Here is a 19,993-nt window from a genome sequence, read left to right on the forward strand (position 1 = left end):
TCAGTGCTTTAATGTGGCTGTCTTCAAGCATGTGCCAATTCATGTTTCTCAGCAGCCTCTCATGTGAGTCAAACATACATGTGACCAATTGTATTGTTCTTTGAACACTTTCAATATCCCCTCTTGGTACTATTTGGTATGGGTCTCATAAACTTGAAAAATATTTCAAGATATAACTGTCCTCTGTGGACCAATTACATTTTCTCAGTTTCCTGCAAATGAGCCAAAGTTTGACACAACCTTTGCAACTGAGCCTATGTAATCATTCATTTTCATGTCCCTACAGAGAGTTACACTACATCTGCAAAAAATCTGAATGTAACTATATATAACTCGCCAGAGGTTACTTATACCTCTGTCAATAACTCTCCATTCAAACGAACATGCCACATCCTTCTTTTCGAAAGAAGCCTCAATCCAGTCACAAATTGTGTTTGTTAACCAATATAATTGAATTTTTGTTAATAAACATTGGTGTGGTTCTGAGTCATATGCGTTTCAGAAGGTAAGAAATTCTGCATCTGTGGGTTTCAGGGTGTCATGAGAGAACAGTGCAACTTGTTCCACATGACCAGTGACGTCACTACCAGGGTTTTCATTACACCTCTTTTTTTGTCTAGGGTGGTGGTTTGAATCTTTATATAGATAACGATCAGTATGTGTGGCCTTTCTACACACCTTATGGCCCAACGTTCCGTACCATCGTTTAATCATAGACACATCCAGGAAATTCAATTGCTCATTCCTTTTCGTCTCCATAGTAAATTGAATTTTTGGATTAATGCTGTTTAAATGTGTCAGGAAGGCATCCAACTCCTCTGCTCCGTGTGTCCATATTACGAATGTGTCATCGACATAGCGATACCATTTGCTGGTGTCTTTCTGGCAGTCTGCAATGCCCGTTGTTCAAAAGTCTCCATAAATAGGTTAGCCACAGCAGGACTAAGAGGATTACTGTATGGTGTGGCAGGTGGCAGTTGATGTTAAATAACGAAAAGTGTGAGGTGATTCACATGAGTTCCAAAAGAAATCCATTGGAATTCAATTACTCGATAAATAGTACAATTCTCAAGGCTGTCAATTCAACTAAGTACCTGGATGTTAAAATTACGAACAACTTCAGTTGGAAAGAGCACATAGATAATATTGTGGGGAAGGTGAGCCAAAGATTGCGTTTCATTGGCAGGACACTTAGAAGATGCAACAAGTCCACTAAAGAGACAGCTTACACTGCACTCGTTCGTCCTCTGTTAGAATATTGCTGCGCGGTGTGGGATGCTTACCAGGTGGGATTGAGGGAGGACATCGAAAGGGTGCAAAAAAGGGCACCACATTTTGTATTATCACATAATAGGGGAGAGAGTGTGGCAGATATGATACACGAGTTGGGATGGAAGTCATTAAAGCAAAGACGTTTTTCGTCGCGGCGAGATCTATTTACGAAATTTCAGTCACCAACTTTCTCTTCCGAATGCAAAAATATTTTGTTGAGCCCAACCTACATAGGTAGGAATGACCATCAAAATAAAATAAGAGAAATCAGAGCTCGAACAGAAAGGTTTAGGTGTTCATTTTTCTCGCGCGCTGTTCGGGAGTGGAATGTAGAGAGATAGTATGCTTGTGGTTCGATGAACCCTCTGCCAAGCACTTAAATGTGAATTGCAGAATAGTCATGGAGATGTAGATGTAGACTGCCTGTAGCCACCCCGTCAATCTGTTCATAAAAGTTATTATCGTATTGAAAGTAGCTTATGGTGAGGCAGTGTCGGAAAATGCCACAATATCGCTAGGAAAAATATCCGCTATGCATAAGATAGCTTCGTTTACCGGAATCATGGTAAATAACGACACAGTATCAAAACTGACGAGGATATCATCCGGGCCATCGCTCGTTTCCTTTAGCTTGTCAATGAAATGTACTGAATTTTTAATATGATTGTCCATCCTACCAACCTAAGGTTGCAGCAATGAGGCAAGGTGTCTAGCTAACTCATGTGTTGGTCCGCCTATAGCGCTGACAATTGGTCTCAACTAATCTCAGGTTTATGTACTTTGGGTAAGCCGTAAAGTCTAGGTGGGTATGCTTCTGTTTTACAAAGCAGCTTCTTATCGTCGGAGGCGAATGTAGACGCTTTCTCCAGTCGATTGGTCATTCTTAAAATCTTCATGGTAGGATCTTTCTGGAGTTTTTTGTAATTAGAGGGAACCAAAATATCATTGATTTTTCCATGATAGTCCACACTGTTCAATATGACAGTGGCATTACCCTTATCTGCATTAAGAACAATAATGTTTTTATCTGCATTTATATCCCTCAACGCCTTCCTTTGTGCCTGCGGCAAATTACTGTTACGTGGCTTACATGTACGTAAAATCCTAGTCGTTTCCATCCTAATTATATCAGCGGACTGCTGTGAAAGCTGACGGGTACCTGCCTCAATATTTGCTACAATATCCTTTGTGGGTAAGTTTTGGGGCATCAAAGCAAAATTGCCTCCTTTCGCTAGTACAGAAATTTCAACTTTTGACAAATCTTTATCAGACAGGTTAATAACAGTTCGAGAATTGTCCTCAACTGAACCTCCCTAAATGCTGTTTTGTAAGTTATTTAACTTCTTCTTCTGTCTATTTACTAATATTTCTGCACTAACTTCCATAGTTTTGAATGTTAGACCGTTAATTTTATTCCAGTCACCACACTGCATAGTATTACTAACAAGGGAACCTCCCCATTGCACCCCCCTCAGATTTAGTTATAAGTTGGCACAGTGGATAGGCCTTGAAAAACTGAACACAGATCAATCGAGAAAACAGGAAGAAGTTGTGTGAAACTATGAAAAAAATAAGCAAAATATACAAATTGAGTAGTCCATGTGCAACATAGGCAACATCAAGGAGAAGTGTGAGCTGAGGAGCACCGTGGTCCCGTGGTTAGCGTGAGCAGCTACGGAGTGAGAGGTCCTTGGTTCAAGTCTTCCCTCGAGTGAAAAGTATAATTTTTTTTTTTTTAGTATTCAGACAATTATCAAAGTTCAGGCACTCACACATAATCAACTTCACTCTCCAAAATTCCAGGACATGTTCAGATTTGCTTGGACATATGCAGGATTTGACGGTCTACACAAGGAAAAATTTGAAACCGTTAAAAAAATATGTTTTGACAGAGCACAGGGAAAACTGTGCGACTATGAAACTGTTGCATTCATTTGTTGCAGTTTATGTGACACACACTTATGTTTTCATCACTTTTTTGGGAGTGATTATCATATCCACAAGAAAACCTAAATCAGGCAAGGTAAAACCCATTCGCCAAGTGTACAAGTTAGGTGGGTCGACAACATATTCGTGTCATGTGACGCACATGCCGTTACCAGTATCGTATAGAATATATCAGACGTGTTTTCCTGTGGAGGAATCGGTTGACCTATGACATTGTGATCAAATGTTTTCGATTCCCATTGGAGAGGCACGTCCTTTCGTTTACTAATCACACGGTTTTGCGGTGCGGTCGCAAAACACAGACACTAAACTTATTACAGTGAACAGAATCGTCAATAAACGAACGGACAGATCATAACTTTGCGAAAAAAAACTTTTCAGTCGAGGGAAGCCTCGAACCGAGGACCTCTCGTTTCGCAACTGCTCACGCTAAACACGGGACTCCTGAGCCTACAGTGTCCTTGATGTTGCCTATCTTACACATGGACTGCTCAGTTTGTACATTTTGCTTATTTTTTTCATAGTTCCACACAACTTCTTCCTGTTTTCTTGATTGATCTGTGTTCAGTTTTTCAAGGCCTATCCACTGTGCCAACTTATAACTAAATCTGAGCGGGGTGCGATGGGGAGGTTCCCTTGTAAGAACCAAGTGGAGATGAAAAAGCTTACTGCTGGTTTCCGCCAGTGCTCGCCGCATCTAATGAATTCTCTCACGTAGCATTGCAGATTCCATACGGTTGTAGATACAATGAGTTTGAGCCGAGCGAAACGTCCTCTTCACCTTCAGAAATTTCGGAACCGTCGAAGTGTCCCTGCAGTGCAACAGGAAGGTGAGGTTACACAGTTGTTGTTCTTTCTTCTTGCGCATTCCTTCAAATCGTCGAACCAGTGCTGACTTATCCTCCCCGTAAAGGCGTTTGATCATACAATGTAAGCTTGTCTTCACTTAAAATTAAGAATGACCAATCGACTGGTGAAAGCATCTTCATTCACCTCTGACGATAAGAAGCTGCTTTGTAAAACAGAATCGTACCCACCTAGACTTTACGGCTTACCCAAAGTACATAAACCTGAGATTACGTTGAGACCAATTGTCAGCGCTATAGGCGGACCAACACATGAGTTAGCTAGACACCTTGCCTCATTGCTGCAACCTTAGGTTGGTAGGATGGACAATCATATTAAAAATTCAGCTCATTTCATTGACAAGTTAAAGGAAACAAGTGTGGGCCCAGATGATATCCTCGTCAGTTTTGATATTGTGCCATTATTTACCGTGATTCCGGTAAACGAAGCTGTCTTATGCATAGCGGATATTTTTCCTACCAATTTTGTGGCATTATTCCGACACTGCCTCACCACAAGCTAATTTCAATACAATAATAACTTTTATGAACAGATTGACGGGGTGGCTATAGGCAGTCCTCTTAGTCCTGCTGTGGCTAACCTATTTATGGAGACTTTTGAACAATGGGTGTTGCAGACTGCCAGAAAGAGACCAGCCAGATGGTATCGCTATGTTGATGACACGTTCGTAGTATGGGCACATGGAGCAGAGGAGTTGGATGCCTTCCTGACACATTTAAACAGCATTAATCCGAAAATCCAATTACTATGGAGACAAAAAGGAATGGGCAAATAAATTTCCTGGATGTGTCTGTGATTAAACAATGGGACGGAACATTGGGCCATAAGGTGTATAGAAAGGCCACACATACTGATCGTTATCTACATAAAGATTCAAACCACCACTCTAGACAAAAAAGAGGTGTAATGAAAACCTTGGTAGACAGGGCATACAAAATTTGTGAACCTGTTAATTTTAAAGATGAGATTGAACATCTACGGTTAACTTTCGTGAAGAATGGCTATTCTAGCAAGGATATAGTTCCAGCACTTCGCTCTAGGCAGAGAATCAGGAGCAATGACGGACAACGGTCGCCCAAGGGCAAAGTTTTTCTTCCGTTCATTAGTAAGGTCACAGACTGCATTGGGAAAGTTTTAAGCAAGTATGGGGTGGAATCTATTTTCAGACCCACCAGAAAAATAAAAGAATATTTAAGATCGGCAAAAGAGGCAAGACACCCTTTGGCTACAAAGGGGGTATATAAAATTCCGTGTAGTTGTGGCCAGGTTTATATCAGTACCACAAAGAGAAGTGTGAACATCCGTCTTGTTGAACACAAGAGGAATTGCCGCCTGGGTCACATGGATAAATTGGCCGTAGCGAAACATGTTTACCAGGAAGGTGATCATTAAATAAAATTCAGCGAGACAAGTGTCATATCAAAAACCTCGCGTTACTATGCATGCATGTATAGAGAGGCTATCGAGATTGATAAACACCATAATAATTTTAACAGGAAAGATGAAGGTGTTAAACCGAATAAAATTTCGAGGTCAGCGTTGCACCGCAAGCGTGACGATCGATTACTTTCAATCGAGAGTGTTGGCATTACCAGAGACAATCTCATAGCCGACGTCATGTGATCAACAGTGGCTCCCTCTGTACTGCTTGTATAATCAGTGCTTCCTCTAGTTCTCTTCGCAGTTCACCTCTGTACCTGTGAGGATGTCTCCCGCAGTCGGAGACGAAACGTCAGGGGAGAGTTTTATACTTCGACCACTGCCTATCAGCCCGGAAGTTTTAAGTGAAGAGTATTCTGTCAAATTGCCACACTTCCATTTCTCTCTCTCTCTCTCTCTCTCTCTCTGCTTCCTATATCCTATACCTATTTTATGACAGTTCTTCATACCCATGAAGAGTGAAAAAAGTTCTCATTTATTTATCAGCTCTGCTGCTAATTCCGTTGCATTTTGTGTGTGCATTACAACCCACCACTTGTCCACTTTGATCAATGTGTATTGTCAGCTGTTGCCAAACTTGGAATAGACCATCAAATTTGCAAGTATATTTCTCATTAGTACATATTTAGATTTAACAGTTGCATTAAAACTCCTGTCCAGTGGATCATCCTATCCTTCCTTGGAGACAGTTCCAAGTTAATTTAAACCTCACAAGTAGGAAATGTCTGTTGCGCACATTCTGTACTCAAATAATCTGACTTGAATGTTTACTGTCCCTGTCATCCTGCTTGTGCATCTATTCTTTGATACTTATGTTTCTCTCCCTCTCTTGCCTCTTTTTTATTTATTTCCCCCCCCCCCCCCCCCCCGCCCCCCGCCCCTCACACACCCTTCAACTTAAACTCTCTCAATGTTCCTGTAGCCCTGCCCTACCACCTTTGTTCTTCCTCCATGCCACAGCCTTTCGCTATCTTCACCTCTCTTCCTTGTCCTATAAGTCAGCCAAAACTTCTGTGATAACCAGTTAAGTTATACTGTTATTAAGTCCAATACTTCTAATAAGGAACACATCTCATGTGCCTGTCTTTGTTTTAACATGTTGATTGCCATGTAGTTACTGGCAGCCACAGCAGGCAGCTCTATTGTGTGGCCCCCCCGTCTTGTGGAAGCCATCATGTGAAAAGGTGAATGTTCTTGTGCCCACTCAATCACTATTTAAACCAAAAGGTTGGTCTTCAGCAAGGCTGGCTCTATTTGCTGCATTGTGTGGAATTTTCAAGCCCCCATCCTTCCCAGGCTGCCTCCTTGCATTTTCAGATGTAGTCAACCTTTTTAACAGTGCAGTTAATCCTTGTCATCTTATTTTCACATACCACACTACTCATATGTCATTTTGGCGTGAATATGTCTTTAAGACCAGAGTCAGGTATGAGGCACCAGTCAGTGAAACAGAAGTGGAACGATTTCAGTGTAGTACATTTTGAGTCATAACTTCAGAAATAATTATGCAAGCAAAATTAAGTTATGTCATTTGCAGATTATGTAATTGTTATCCATTCAAACAATGTAAAATCCATTGCCCCCCCTCCCCGAGAGAATTTGTGCTCTCTTAGACCAACACCTATTACCCACAACCTACCCCCCTATATAAAAGATACCAACTATTTCCTCCACCGACTCTCCACAGTTCCTGTTCCTGTTCCTGTACCACATGATGCCCTGCTCGTCACTTTTGATGCCCCCTCACTTTACACTAACATCCCTAATGCCCATGGCCTTACTGCTATTGAACACTACCTTTCCCAATGTCCGACTGATTCCAAACCCACAACCTCCATCCAAGTCACCAAGACCAACTATATCCTCACCCTCAATTACTTCTCCTTTGAAGGCATTACCTACAAACAAATCCACGGCGCGGCTGTGGGCACCCGCATGGCACCATCCTATGCTAACCTATTCATGGGCCATCTAGAGGAATCCTTCCTCAAAACAGAGATCCAAAACCCCTCACTCGTTTCAGATTCATTTTGAAATCTGTGTGATCTGGATCAAGGGTGAGGACACCCTATCCACACTCCTCCAGAACCTTCTCCCCCATTCACTTCACCTGGTCTTATTCAAACCAAGAAGCCACCTTCCTCAGTGTTGACCTCCACCTCAAAAATGGCTACATCAATAGCTCTGCCCATATCAAACCTACCAACCCCCAGCAATACCTCAACTTCGACAGCTGCCACCCATTCCATACCAAGAAGTCCCTTCCATATAGCCTAGCCACCCATGGCTGTCGCATCTGTAGTGACGAGCAGACCCTCTAAAAATATATTGAGGGTCTCACTGAGGCCTTCACAGACCATAATTACCCTCCCAACCTTATACAAAAACAGATCTCCCATGCCTTATCTCTCCATTCACCCACCACCTCCCCAAGTCCCACTGTCTGGCCACAGAGCAGCCTTCCCCTCATGACTCAGTACCACCCAGGATTGGAACAACCAAATCACATTCTCCACCAAGGTTTCGACTACCTCTTGCCATCCCCTAAATGAAGAATGTCCTGTCCCCTCCCACAGTGGTATTTTGCTGCCCTTCGTATCCACACAGTGTTCCTATCCATCCCCAAAACAACTCCTGCTCCCAACCCCTTGCCTCATGGCTCATATCCCTACAACAGACCTAGATGCAAGACTTGTTCCATACATCCTCCCACCTTCACCTGCTTCAGTCGAGTCACAAGCATCACCTATCCCATCAGAGGCAGGGCTATCTTTGAAACCAATCATGGGATCTGCAAGATAAGCTGCAACCACTGTCCTGCATTCTACATGGGCATGACAACCAACAAGCTGTCTGTCCGCACGAATGGCCATCCACAAACTGTGGCCAAGAAATAGCTGGACCACCCCGTTGTTGAGCACTCTGCCCAACATGACATTCTCCATTTGAAGGACTGCTTCACAGCCAGTACCATCTGGATCCTTCCCACGGAAACCAGATTTTCTGAATTATGCAGTGGAAACTCTCCCTGCAATATATCCTACGTTCCCCTAAACCTCCTAGTCTCAACCTTTGTTAGTCATTGTCCCTACCCATCTAGCCCCTTCGCTGTTCCCATTCCAGCACTACACAGCCCTCATTCCACCAAAGCACCCTGTCTCTTTACTTCTCTTCTTTCCCATTACCCCCCCCCCCCCCCCCAGCCCTCTGTCTAACCTCCCAACTGCACCTAGCTGGCCTACCCTCTCTCCACATCGTCCATGCATATTCCCACAAGCAGCACTTTACCATCCCCCACCCCAACCCTACCCTTCTCTGCCCCAGCCTCCTCCTTACCACCAACACCCAGTTGCTTCTCGCATCATGCACAGCTGCTCGGAGTCAGGGCTCAGCAGCCAGAGATTGTGGTCATCGTGTGTGTGTGTGTGTGTGTGTGTGTGTGTGTGTGTTTAGTACATAAGGGAAAAAAGGCTGTGGTTGAATATCAGGAAGGCTTGCTATCCAACATGCCACGACCAATATTTTATGGCCAAAAACAAGCAGTTTTGAAAGTGCTTCCACTTATTGTTGTGAAAAATTAGTTTTATGCTAAATAAAGTTCTCAGAGCACAATCAATGTGAAATATGATGAAATTGGATAAACAGGTCTTGCATTTCAGTTGCTTCAGCTCCAAAATAAGGTTTGATAGATTTTTCTGTTTTACCTGAAGAAGAAGAACAGTGTAAATGGTATTAATGGCAGATCCAAAGAAGGAGTGATGGGGGAAGGATCCCATAGATGTCTTCATGTGTAAACACCCTTTAATCACAGTGCCTGGGTTCAAACGTCTATGGCATGTGACAGGAGTGCATAGTTAACAAATTCTTTCTCAATTTTTTACAAAGTGTTTTTTTTCTCAGTGTTTCTCTGATGGGTTTCTAAGAAATTGTTAGGCCATTGTATTCTGACATTTATCTTTGTTTCTTTATTATAAAATTTTTCGCTTATGTAGGGACTTTCAAGCTGACATCAGTATATTTCAAGTGTTGTGTAGGCACATGTTAGAAACAGAGCTGTCAACACTGCCACTTGAAATCTTTTCTGTTTTGAAAACCAAGATGACCAAATCCAGTGCTTCCTTTGTCATCTGTTTCACGATACCATAAATAATTTCCAGTAAGACACTAAATTTTATGGATGATTTTGTATTTACAACTTATTCTCACATGTCTTCATTTATACAAAACTTAGTCTTGTCAAATTCACCCTTTTGGAACCAAATTAAAATTTAAGATTTTGCTGCTCCCCACTCCCCCCCCCCCCCCACCCCACCCCCACCCCAAAAACTGTCGACGTGGTTGGTATCACAGGTCTCACCCCACCCACCCCCCATCTTGAGCGACTTCATATCAACAGCTTATATATATATAAAAACAAAGATGAGGTGACTTACCGAACAAAAGCGCTGGCAGGTCGATAGACACACAAACAAACACAAACATACACACAAAATTCAAGCTTTCGCAACAAACTGTTGCCTCATCAGGAAAGAGGGAAGGAGAGGGGAAGACGAAAGGAAGTGGGTTTTAAGGGAGAGGGTAAGGAGTCATTCCAATCCCGAGAGCGGAAAGACTTACCTTAGGGGGAAAAAAGGACAGGTATACACTCGCACACACGCACATATCCATCCACACATACAGACACAAGCAGATATATATATATATATATATATATATTTTAGTCGTAAAGCTCCCAACATGGAAGACGCTAAGTAAAGATGGTTCACTTCTGGGGCTTCTTATTCTTCTTGTTTGCCCACCAGGTCTTCATTCTTTGCGAGAATTCAGCTTTTCTTTCTTCGCTCCATTTTGTTCCAGTTCTCGGCGCTTTTGTCTCTGTTTTGACCTCCCATTTGTCAACTTTAAGTTTGAAATTGTTTCTTTTGTTCATGTCTTCAGTAGTAATGTTGGCTAATTCCAGATCTTTCTTTACAATTTTTGATCCATTCTCCTCCATTAACAAGGGATGCTGCGTATCTTACTATTTTTTTTGTAAGTCTGTGATCGGGAAGTCTCATTATGTGGCCATAGAATTTTAGACGCCTCTTCCTCATGTCTATCTCTATGTTAGAATATTCTTCAATTTTAGAATTTTTCTGTAATCTATACCCCTCTTTGGTCCATCTTGGTCCCAGAATTTTCCTAATGATTTTCCTTTCCTCTTTCTTCAGGTTTTCCATATCTGTTTTCCTTTTAAGTGTCAAGGTTTCGCTGGCATATAGCATTATTGGTTTAATTACCGACTTATAATGTTTAATTTTTGTATTTATAGATAGACATTTTTTATTGTAAATGTTTTGGACCAGCCCTAGACCCCTACGAGCTTTTAATATTCTTTCTTGTTGTGAGTATTTTTCAGAAATTATCTCTCCTAAATATTTAAAGTATGGTACCCTCTTAATTTCTCCATATTTGGTTTGTAACTTAGAAATTTCTAGATTTGTTGTTGTAAACACCGTTTTCTCAAAAGATATTTGTAGGCCAACTTTTCCTGCACACTCTTTTAAGGTTTCTATCTGTTTGACTGCCATTTCAGTAGAATCTGCCATTATTGCAAGATCGTCTGCGTAGGCTAAGTAGGGGATTTGTAGGTCATCTTTTTTGGTTCCCAGTGATATTGGTTTCCAGTACTTTTCTTTTTTGAGTTCTTTTTCCCATTCTGCCATGACTCTATCCAGAACTAAGTTAAATAACAGAGGTGATAATCCATCACCTTGTCTAACCCCAGTTTTTATCTCAAATGATTTTGAAAGTTTTCCCATGAATTTCACTTTGCATTTTGTATTTGTTAATGTCTGCTCTATGATGTTCCGTGTCTTCTTATCCAGTCCTTGTTCTTCAAGAATTTTAAATAGTGTGGGTCTGTGAATTGAATCATATGCCTTTTTAAAGTCGACAAAGACATATACTGTAGGCTTCCTTCGCATTTGTCTCATCCTTGTAATCAATTTCAAGTTTAAAATTTGTTCTGGACATGATCTGTTTGGTCTGAAACCAGCTTGGAAATCTGAGATTTTGGGTTCTAGCAGTTTTTGTGTTCTTTCAAGAAGACAAGCTGATAATATCTTGTATGTGACGGCAAGTAAGGAGATTCCTCTATAGTTGTTCACATCCGATTTATCCCCTTTTTTATGTAACGGATGTATTAGGGCACATTTCCAATCTTCTGGTATTTCTTCAGTAACCCATATGTTTTGAATAATTTTAACTAGCTCATTTCCTGAGTTAGACCCTAGACTTTTGAGAAATTCGGCTACAATTCCATCTTTTCCTGATGCTTTGTTAGTTTTGAGTTTGTTTATGTGTTTGATAATTTCTTCTTCAGTTGGCGGTACAGAGTCTTGCTGTTGCGGGGCTTTAGTGCTGGATATTGGAAGAGCTTCTGTTGGTTTTGGACAGTTTAGTAGCGTTTCAAAATATTTGGCTAATTCTTCACAGTTTTCTTCGTCGCTTAGTGCCAGATTCCCATCTGATTTCCGAAAACAGACATTTTGAGGGATATACCCTTTAATTTGGCTTGCAAAAGTTTTGTAGAATCCATGCGTATTATAATTTTTAAAATCTGCTTCTATTGATTCCAGTTGCTGAGTTACATACTTTCTCTTCTCTTGTCTAATAAGTTTATTTGAAAGTTTCCGTGTTTCTAAAAAGTTTTGAAGAGTTTTCTCATTTTTATTTGAACTGTACTTCGCAAAGGCTTCTGTACGAACTTGAATTGCCTTTTCGCATTCCATATTCCACCATGGATGTTTGTGCTTCTTCTTCAGTGGTATTTGCTCCTTCGCTATTTTTGTGATTTTTTTCCTTGAATGTTTCCCAGTATATATATATATATATATATATATATATATATATATATATATATATATATATATATATATATATATATATATCTATATCTCTCTCTGTTGTATCTCCATTAAATGATTTATGGAGGTTAGCACAAGGAAACTGAGTAGTACAAAATAATTATGTTATTCTCTGAAAACATTTGACTCTCCCCAGATTTTGAAATAAACACTACATTCAGTTCTGTACAACAAATAGAATTATTCCAACAGTTGATGCACACTACTGGCCATTAAAATTGCTACACCAAGAAGAAATGCAGATGATACATGGGTATTCATTGGACAAATATATTATACACTCCTGGAAATTGAAATAAGAACACCGTGAATTCATTGTCCCAGGAAGGGGAAACTTTATTGACACATTCCTGGGGTCAGATACATCACATGATCACACTGACAGAACCACAGGCACATAGACACAGGCAACAGAGCATGCACAATGTCGGCACTAGTACAGTGTATATCCACCTTTCTCAGCAATGCAGGCTGCTATTCTCCCATGGAGACGATCGTAGAGATGCTGGATGTAGTCCTGTGGAACGGCTTGCCATGCCATTTCCACCTGGCGCCTCAGTTGGACCAGCGTTCGTGCTGGACGTGCAGACCGCGTGAGACGACGCTTCATCCAGTCCCAAACATGCTCAATGGGGGACAGATCCGGAGATCTTGCTGGCCAGGGTAGTTGACTTACACCTTCTAGAGCACGTTGCGTGGCACGGGATACATGCGGACGTGCATTGTCCTGTTGGAACAGCAAGTTCCCTTGCCGGTCTAGGAATGGTAGAACGATGGGTTCGATGACGGTTTGGATGTACCGTGCACTATTCAGTGTCCCCTCGACGATCACCAATGGTGTACGGCCAGTGTAGGAGATCGCTCCCCACACCATGATGCCGGGTGTTGGGCCTGTGTGCCTCGGTCGTATGCAGTCCTGATTGTGGCGCTCACCTGCACGGCGCCAAACACGCATACGACCATCATTGGCACCAAGGCAGAAGCGACTCTCATCGCTGAAGACGACACGTCTCCATTCGTCCCTCCATTCACGCCTGTCGCGACACCACTGGAGGCGGGCTGCACGATGTTGGGGCGTGAGCAGAAGACGGCCTAATGGTGTGCGGGACCGTAGCCCAGCTTCATGGAGACGGTTGCGAATGGTCCTCGCCGATACCCCAGGAGCAACAGTGTCCCTAATTTGCTGGGAAGTGGCGGTGCGGTCCCCTACGGCACTGCGTAGGATCCTACGGTCTTGGCGTGCATCCGTGCGTCGCTGCGGTCCGGTCCCAGGTCGACGGGCACGTGCACCTTCCGCCGACCACTGGCGACAACATCGATGTACTGTGGAGACCTCACGCCCCACGTGTTGAGCAATTCGGCGGTACGTCCACCCGGCCTCCCGCATGCCCACTATACGCCCTCGCTCAAAGTCCGTCAACTGCACATACGGTTCACGTCCACGCTGTCGCGGCATGCTACCAGTGTTAAAGACTGCGATGGAGCTCCGTATGCCACGGCAAACTGGCTGACACTGACGGCGGCGGTGCACAAATGCTGCGCAGCTAGCGCCATTCGACGGCCAACACCGCAGTTCCTGGTGTGTCCGCTGTGCCGTGCGTGTGATCATTGCTTGTACAGCCCTCTCGCAGTGTCCGGAGCAAGTATGGTGGGTCTGACACACCGGTGTCAATGTGTTCTTTTTTCCATTTCCAGGAGTGTACTAGAACTGACATATGATTACATTTTCACACAATTTGGGTGCATAGATCCTGAGAAATCAGTACCCAGAACAACCACCTCTGGCCGTAATATAACGGTCTTGATACGCCTGGGCATTGAGTCAGAGCGTGGATGGCGTGTACAGGTACAGCTGCCCATGCAGCTTCAACACGATACTACAGTTCATCAAGAGTAGTGACTGGCATATTGTGACGAGCCAGTTGCTGGCCAGGACTGCAGTCAAACATTTTCTGTATCCAGAAAGACCCGGGTACAGGAGCTGCAACGTGCGGTCGTGGATTATCCTGCTGAAATGAAGGGTTTCGCAGCGATCGAATGAAGGGTTGAGCTATGGGTCGTAACACATCTGAAATGTAACCTCCACTGTTCAAAGTGCCGTCAATGCGAACAAGAGGTGACAGAGACGTGTAACCAATGGCACCCCATACCATCATGCCAGCTGATATGCCAGTATGCCGATGACGAATACACTCTTCCAATGTGCATTCACCGCGATGGCCAAACACGGATGCGACCATCATGATGCTGTAAACAGAACCTAGCTTCATCCCAAAAAACTGACGTTTTGCCATTCGTGCACCCAGGTTTGTCATTGAGTACACCATCGCAGCCGCTCCTGTCTGTGATTCAGTGTCAAGGGTAACCGCAGCCATGGTCTACGAGCTGATAGTCCATGCTGCTGCAAACGTCGTCAAACTGTTCGTGTGGATGGTTGTTGTCTTGCAAACATCCCCACCTGTTGACTCAGGGATCGAGAAGTGGCTACACAATCCGTTACAGCCATGTGGATAAGATGCCTTTCATCTTGACTGCTAGTGATACGAGGCTATTGGGATCCAGCACGGTGTTCTGTATTGCCCTCCTGAACCCACCGATTCCATATTCTGCTAACAGTCATTGGATCTCGACCAACGCGAGCAGCAGTGTCGCGATACGATAAACCGCAATCATGATAGGCTACAATCCGACCTTTATCAAAGTCGAAAATGTGATGGTACGCATTTCTCCTCCTCACACGAGGCATCACAATAACATTTCACCAGGCAACACCAGTCAACTGCTGTTTGTATATGAGAAATCGGTTGGAAACTTTCCTCATGTCAGCACGTTGTAGGTGTCGCCACCGGCGCCAGCATTATGTGAATGCTCTGAAAAGCTAATCATTTGCATATCACAGCATCTTCTTCCTGTCGGTTAAATTTCGCGTCTGTAGCATGTCACTTTCATGGTGTAGCAATTTTAATGGCCAGTAATGTAGCATAGGAGCAGGAGACATTAACTAGGGTAGAGTGCTCCAAATGTTCGGGTGTACATATCAATGAAAAACTGAAGTGGAAGAAACATATTACTAAGCTTTTCAAACAATTAAATTCAGCTAATTTTGCTCTTTGAACAATTGCTTATCTTGGAAACAAATGTATCACGCTCCTGACAAGTTGTTGTTGTTGTTGTTGTTGTTGTTGTTGTTGTTGTGTTCTTCAGTCCTGAGACTGGTTTGATGCAGCTCTCCATGCTACTCTATCCTGTGCAAGCTTCTTCATCTCCCAGTACCTACTGCAACCTACATCCTTCTGAATCTGCTCAGTGTATTCATCTCTTGGTCTCCCCCTATGATTTTTACCCTCCACGCTGCCCTCCAATACTAAATTGGTGATCCCTTGATGCCTCAGAACATGTCCTACCAACCGATCCCTTCTTCTGGTCAAGTTGTGCCACAAACTTCTCTTCTCCCCAATCCTATTCAATACTTCCTCATTAGTTATGTGATCTACCCATCTAATCTTCAGCATTCTTCTGTAGCACCACATTTCAAAAGCTTCTATTCTCTTCTTGTCCAAACTATTTACCGTCCATGTTTCACTTCCATACATGGCTACACTCCATACGAATACTTTCAGAAATGACTTCCTGACACTTAAATCTATACTCAATGTTAACAAATTTCTCTTCTTCAGAAACGCTTTCCTTGCCATTGCCAGTCTACATTTTATATGCTCTCTACTTCGTCCATCATCAGTTATTTTGCTCCCCAAATAGCAAAACTCCTTTACTACTTTAAGTGTCTCATTTCCTAATCTAATACCCTCAGCATCACCCGACTTAACTCGACTACATTCCATTATCCTCGTTTTGCTTTTGTTGATGTTCATCTTATATCCTCCCTTCAAGACACCATCCATTCCGTTCAACTGCTCTTCCAAGTCCTTTGCTGTCTCTGACAGAATTACAATGTCATCGGCGAACCTCAAAGTTTTTATTTCTTCTTCATGGATTTTAATACCTACTCCAAATTTTTCTTTTGTTTCCTTTACTGCTTGCTCAATATAGAGATTGAATAACATCAGGGAGAGGCTACAACCCTGTCTTACTCCCTTCCCAACCACTGCTTCCCTTTCATGTCCCTCAACTCTTATAACTGCCATCTGGTTTCTGTACAAGTTGTAAATAGCCTTTCGCTCCCTGTATTTTACCCCTGCCACCTTTAGAATTTGAAAGAGAGTATTCCAGTCAACATTGTCAAAAGCTTTCTCTAAGTCTACAAATGCTAGAAACGTAGGTTTGCCTTTCCTTAATCTTTCTTCTAAGATAAGTCGTAAGGTCAGTATTGCCTCACGTGTTCCAGTATTTCTACGGAATCCAAACTGATCTTCCCCGAGGTCGGCTTCTACTAGTTTTTCCATTCGTCTGTAAAGAATTCGTGTTAGTACTTTGCAGCTGTGGCTTATTAAACTGATTGTTCGGTAATTTTCACATCTGTCAACACCTGCTTTCTTTGGGATTGGAATTATTATATTCTTCTTGAAGTCTGAGGGTATTTCGCCTGTTTCATACATCTTGCTCACCAGATGGTAGAGTTTTGTCAGGACTGGCTCTCCCAAGGCCGTCAGTAGTTCCAATGGAATGTTGTCTACTCCGGGGGCCTTGTTTCGACTCAGGTCCTTCAGTGCTCTGTCAAACTCTTCACGCAGTATCATATCTCCCATTTCATCTTCATCTACATCCTCTTCCATTTTCATAATATTGTCCTCAAGTGCATCGCCCTTGTATAGACCCTCTATATACTCCTTCCACCTTTCTGCTTTCCCTTCTTTGCTTAGAACTGGGTTTCCATCTGAGCTCTTGATGTTCATACATGTGGTTCTCGTATCTCCAAAGGTCTCTTTAATTTTCTTGTAGGCAGTATCTATCTTACCCCTAGTGAGATAAGCCTCTACATCCTTACATTTGTCCTCTAGCCATCCCTGCTTAGCCATTTTGCACTTCCTGTCGAACTCATTTTTGAGACGTTTGTATTTCTTTTTGCCTGCTTCATTTACTGCATTTTTATATTTTCTCCTTTCATCGATTAAATTCAATATTTCTTCTGTTACCCAAGGATTTCTACTAACCCTTTTCTTTTTACCTACTTGATTGTCTGCTGCCTTCACTACTTCATCCCTCAGAGCTACCCATTCTTCTTCTACTGTATTTCTTTCCCACATTCCTTTCAATTGTTCCCTTATGCTCTCCCTGAAACTCTGTACAACCTCTGGTTCTTTCAGTTTATCCAGGTCCCATCTCCTTAAATTCCCACCTTTTTGCAGTTTCTTCAGTTTTAATATACAGGTCATAACCAATAGATTGTGGTCAGAGTCCACATCTGCCCCTGGAAATGTCTTACAATTTAAAACCTGGTTCCTAAATCTCTGTCTTACCATTATATAATCTATCTGATACCTTTCAGTATCTCCAGGGTTCTTCTATCATGATTCTTAAACCAAGTGTTAGCCATGATTAAGTTGTGCTCTGTGCAAAATTCTATCAGGAGGCTTCCTCTTTCATTTCTTAGCCCCAATCCATATTCACCTACTACGTTTCCTTCTCTCCCTTTTCCTACACTCGAATTCCAGTCACCCATGACTATTAAATTTTCGTCTCCCTTCTCTATCTGAATAATTTCTTTTATTTCATCATACATTTCTTCAATTTCTTCGTCATCTGCAGAGCTAGTTGGCATATAAACTTGTACTACTGTAGTAGGTGTGGGCTTCGTATCTATCTTGGCCACAATAATGCGTTCACTATGCTGTTTGTAGTAGCTTACCCGCATTCCTATTTTCCTATTCATTATTAAACCTACTCCTGCATTACCCCTATTTGACTTTGTGTTTATAACCCTGTACTCACCTGACCAGAAGTCTTGTTCCTCCTGCCACCAAACTTCACTAATTCCCACTATATATAACTTTAACCTATCCATTTCCCTTTTTAAATTTTCTAACCTACCTGCCCGATTAAGGGATCTGACATTCCACGCTCCGATCCGTAGAACGCCAGTTTTCTTTCTCCTGATAACGACATCCTCTTGAGTAGTCCCCGCCTGGAGATCCGAATGGGGGACTATTTTACCTCCGGAATATTTTACCCAAGAGGACACCATCATCATTTAATCATACAGTAAAGCTGCATGCCCTCGGGAAAAATTACGGCCGTAGTTTCCCCTTGCTTTCAGCCGTTCGCAGTACCAGCACAGCAAGGCCGTTTTGGTTATTGTTACAAGGCCAGATCAGTCAATCATCCAGACTGTTGCCCTTGCAACTACTGAAAAGGCTGCTGCCCCTCTTCAGGAACCACACGTTTGTCTGGCCTCTCAACAGATACCCCTCCGTTATGGTTGTACCTACGGTACGGCTATCTGTATCGCTGAGGCACGCAAGCCTCCCCACCAACGGCAAGGTCCATGGTTCATGGGGGGGCTCCTGACATATTTTGCATATTTCTACTCAGTAATGCCATACGGAATTATTCTTGGGGGTAACTCATCATTTAGAAATAAGGTATTGACTGTGCAAAAGCGAGCGGTAAGAATAGTGTGGTGCTCACCTACAGATACCATGTAGGTACGCCTCCAAGGAGCTAGGTATTTTAACTGCCCCCGTCATAAATACATATTTTCGATAATGAAATTCGCCATAAACAATCCGCACAATACGAGAAGAACAGTGATGTACATACCTACAACACTAGAGAGAAAAATGACCGTTACTACGCATTGTTAAAGCTGTCTGTGGCTCAGAATGAAGTTCAGTATGCAACAATAAAAATTTTCTGAACATTTTCCGAGTAACATAAAATTCTGTCAGGTAGTGAAACAAGTTTTAAATCATTTCTGCTGGACATCTCCTTCTATTCCATTGGCAAATTTCTGCTTAAAACTGGTGGTAGGTAGCAGTAAAAGAAGAAGAGGAGGAATAGTTTTTACGTGTAGTCACGTGAGTGAAACAAAATGATAATAGGTTCATTAATTTTGACACTGATCATGTACACATATCCTGTAAACTGACTTGTTCCATATCATTTGGACAAAATATCCATATCATTTTGACAAGATAATTGTTCAAATAACCTTTGGAACATATAACTAGCTAACTACCTTGAGCAAAGCCATACTTGATGTCCCACTATTTTTAGATAAGCTTCATATTCCTGTGGAGGAACCTGATATCCCTTTGAATGAGCAACTCACCTGTAGGGTAATAACTGAAAATGAAATCAAGGTTGTTTAAACGTGTTTTTCTGCATATCGCTGGTATCAGTGCAGTGACAATGCCAGTCCTACGCAGTATATGGTGTTAGGTGTTGTACAGGCTATTGCTGACAGTTTTCCTGTTCAGTATGGAATTATTATTTTATTTTCCATGTTACAGGTTTCCCAGCCAGTTGACCAGTACAAACAGAGTAGAGTGCAAGAAGTCTCACAGCAATTGTGAGGCTATTTCACATGTTATTTTTAATAGAGAAGAGAAGACTGCCTTTTATATAAATGTGAGATACATACCCTCATTGCAATACAGGTT

The 19,993-nt window shown here is 42.3% G+C and overlaps 1 protein-coding gene across 5 annotated transcripts in view; it reads left to right on the plus strand.

Moving 5' to 3' along the window:
• LOC124805361 (zinc transporter ZIP1-like) overlaps positions 1-19,993 on the plus strand; it is a 40,632-nt gene that overhangs the window by 17,293 nt on the left and 3,346 nt on the right. For 3 of the 5 annotated variants that reach the window (XM_047265905.1, XM_047265903.1, XM_047265906.1), the window contains exon 2: positions 19,844-19,990. The gene's annotated coding sequence lies outside the window, so the exon portion shown is untranslated. The remainder of the gene's footprint in view (positions 1-19,843; positions 19,991-19,993) is intronic. The other 2 variants (XM_047265907.1, XM_047265904.1) reach the window with 1 other exon arrangement.

The sequence above is a fragment of the Schistocerca piceifrons genome, chromosome 7, assembly GCF_021461385.2.
Source record: "Schistocerca piceifrons isolate TAMUIC-IGC-003096 chromosome 7, iqSchPice1.1, whole genome shotgun sequence".
NCBI classification, from domain to species: Eukaryota; Metazoa; Arthropoda; class Insecta; order Orthoptera; family Acrididae; genus Schistocerca; species Schistocerca piceifrons.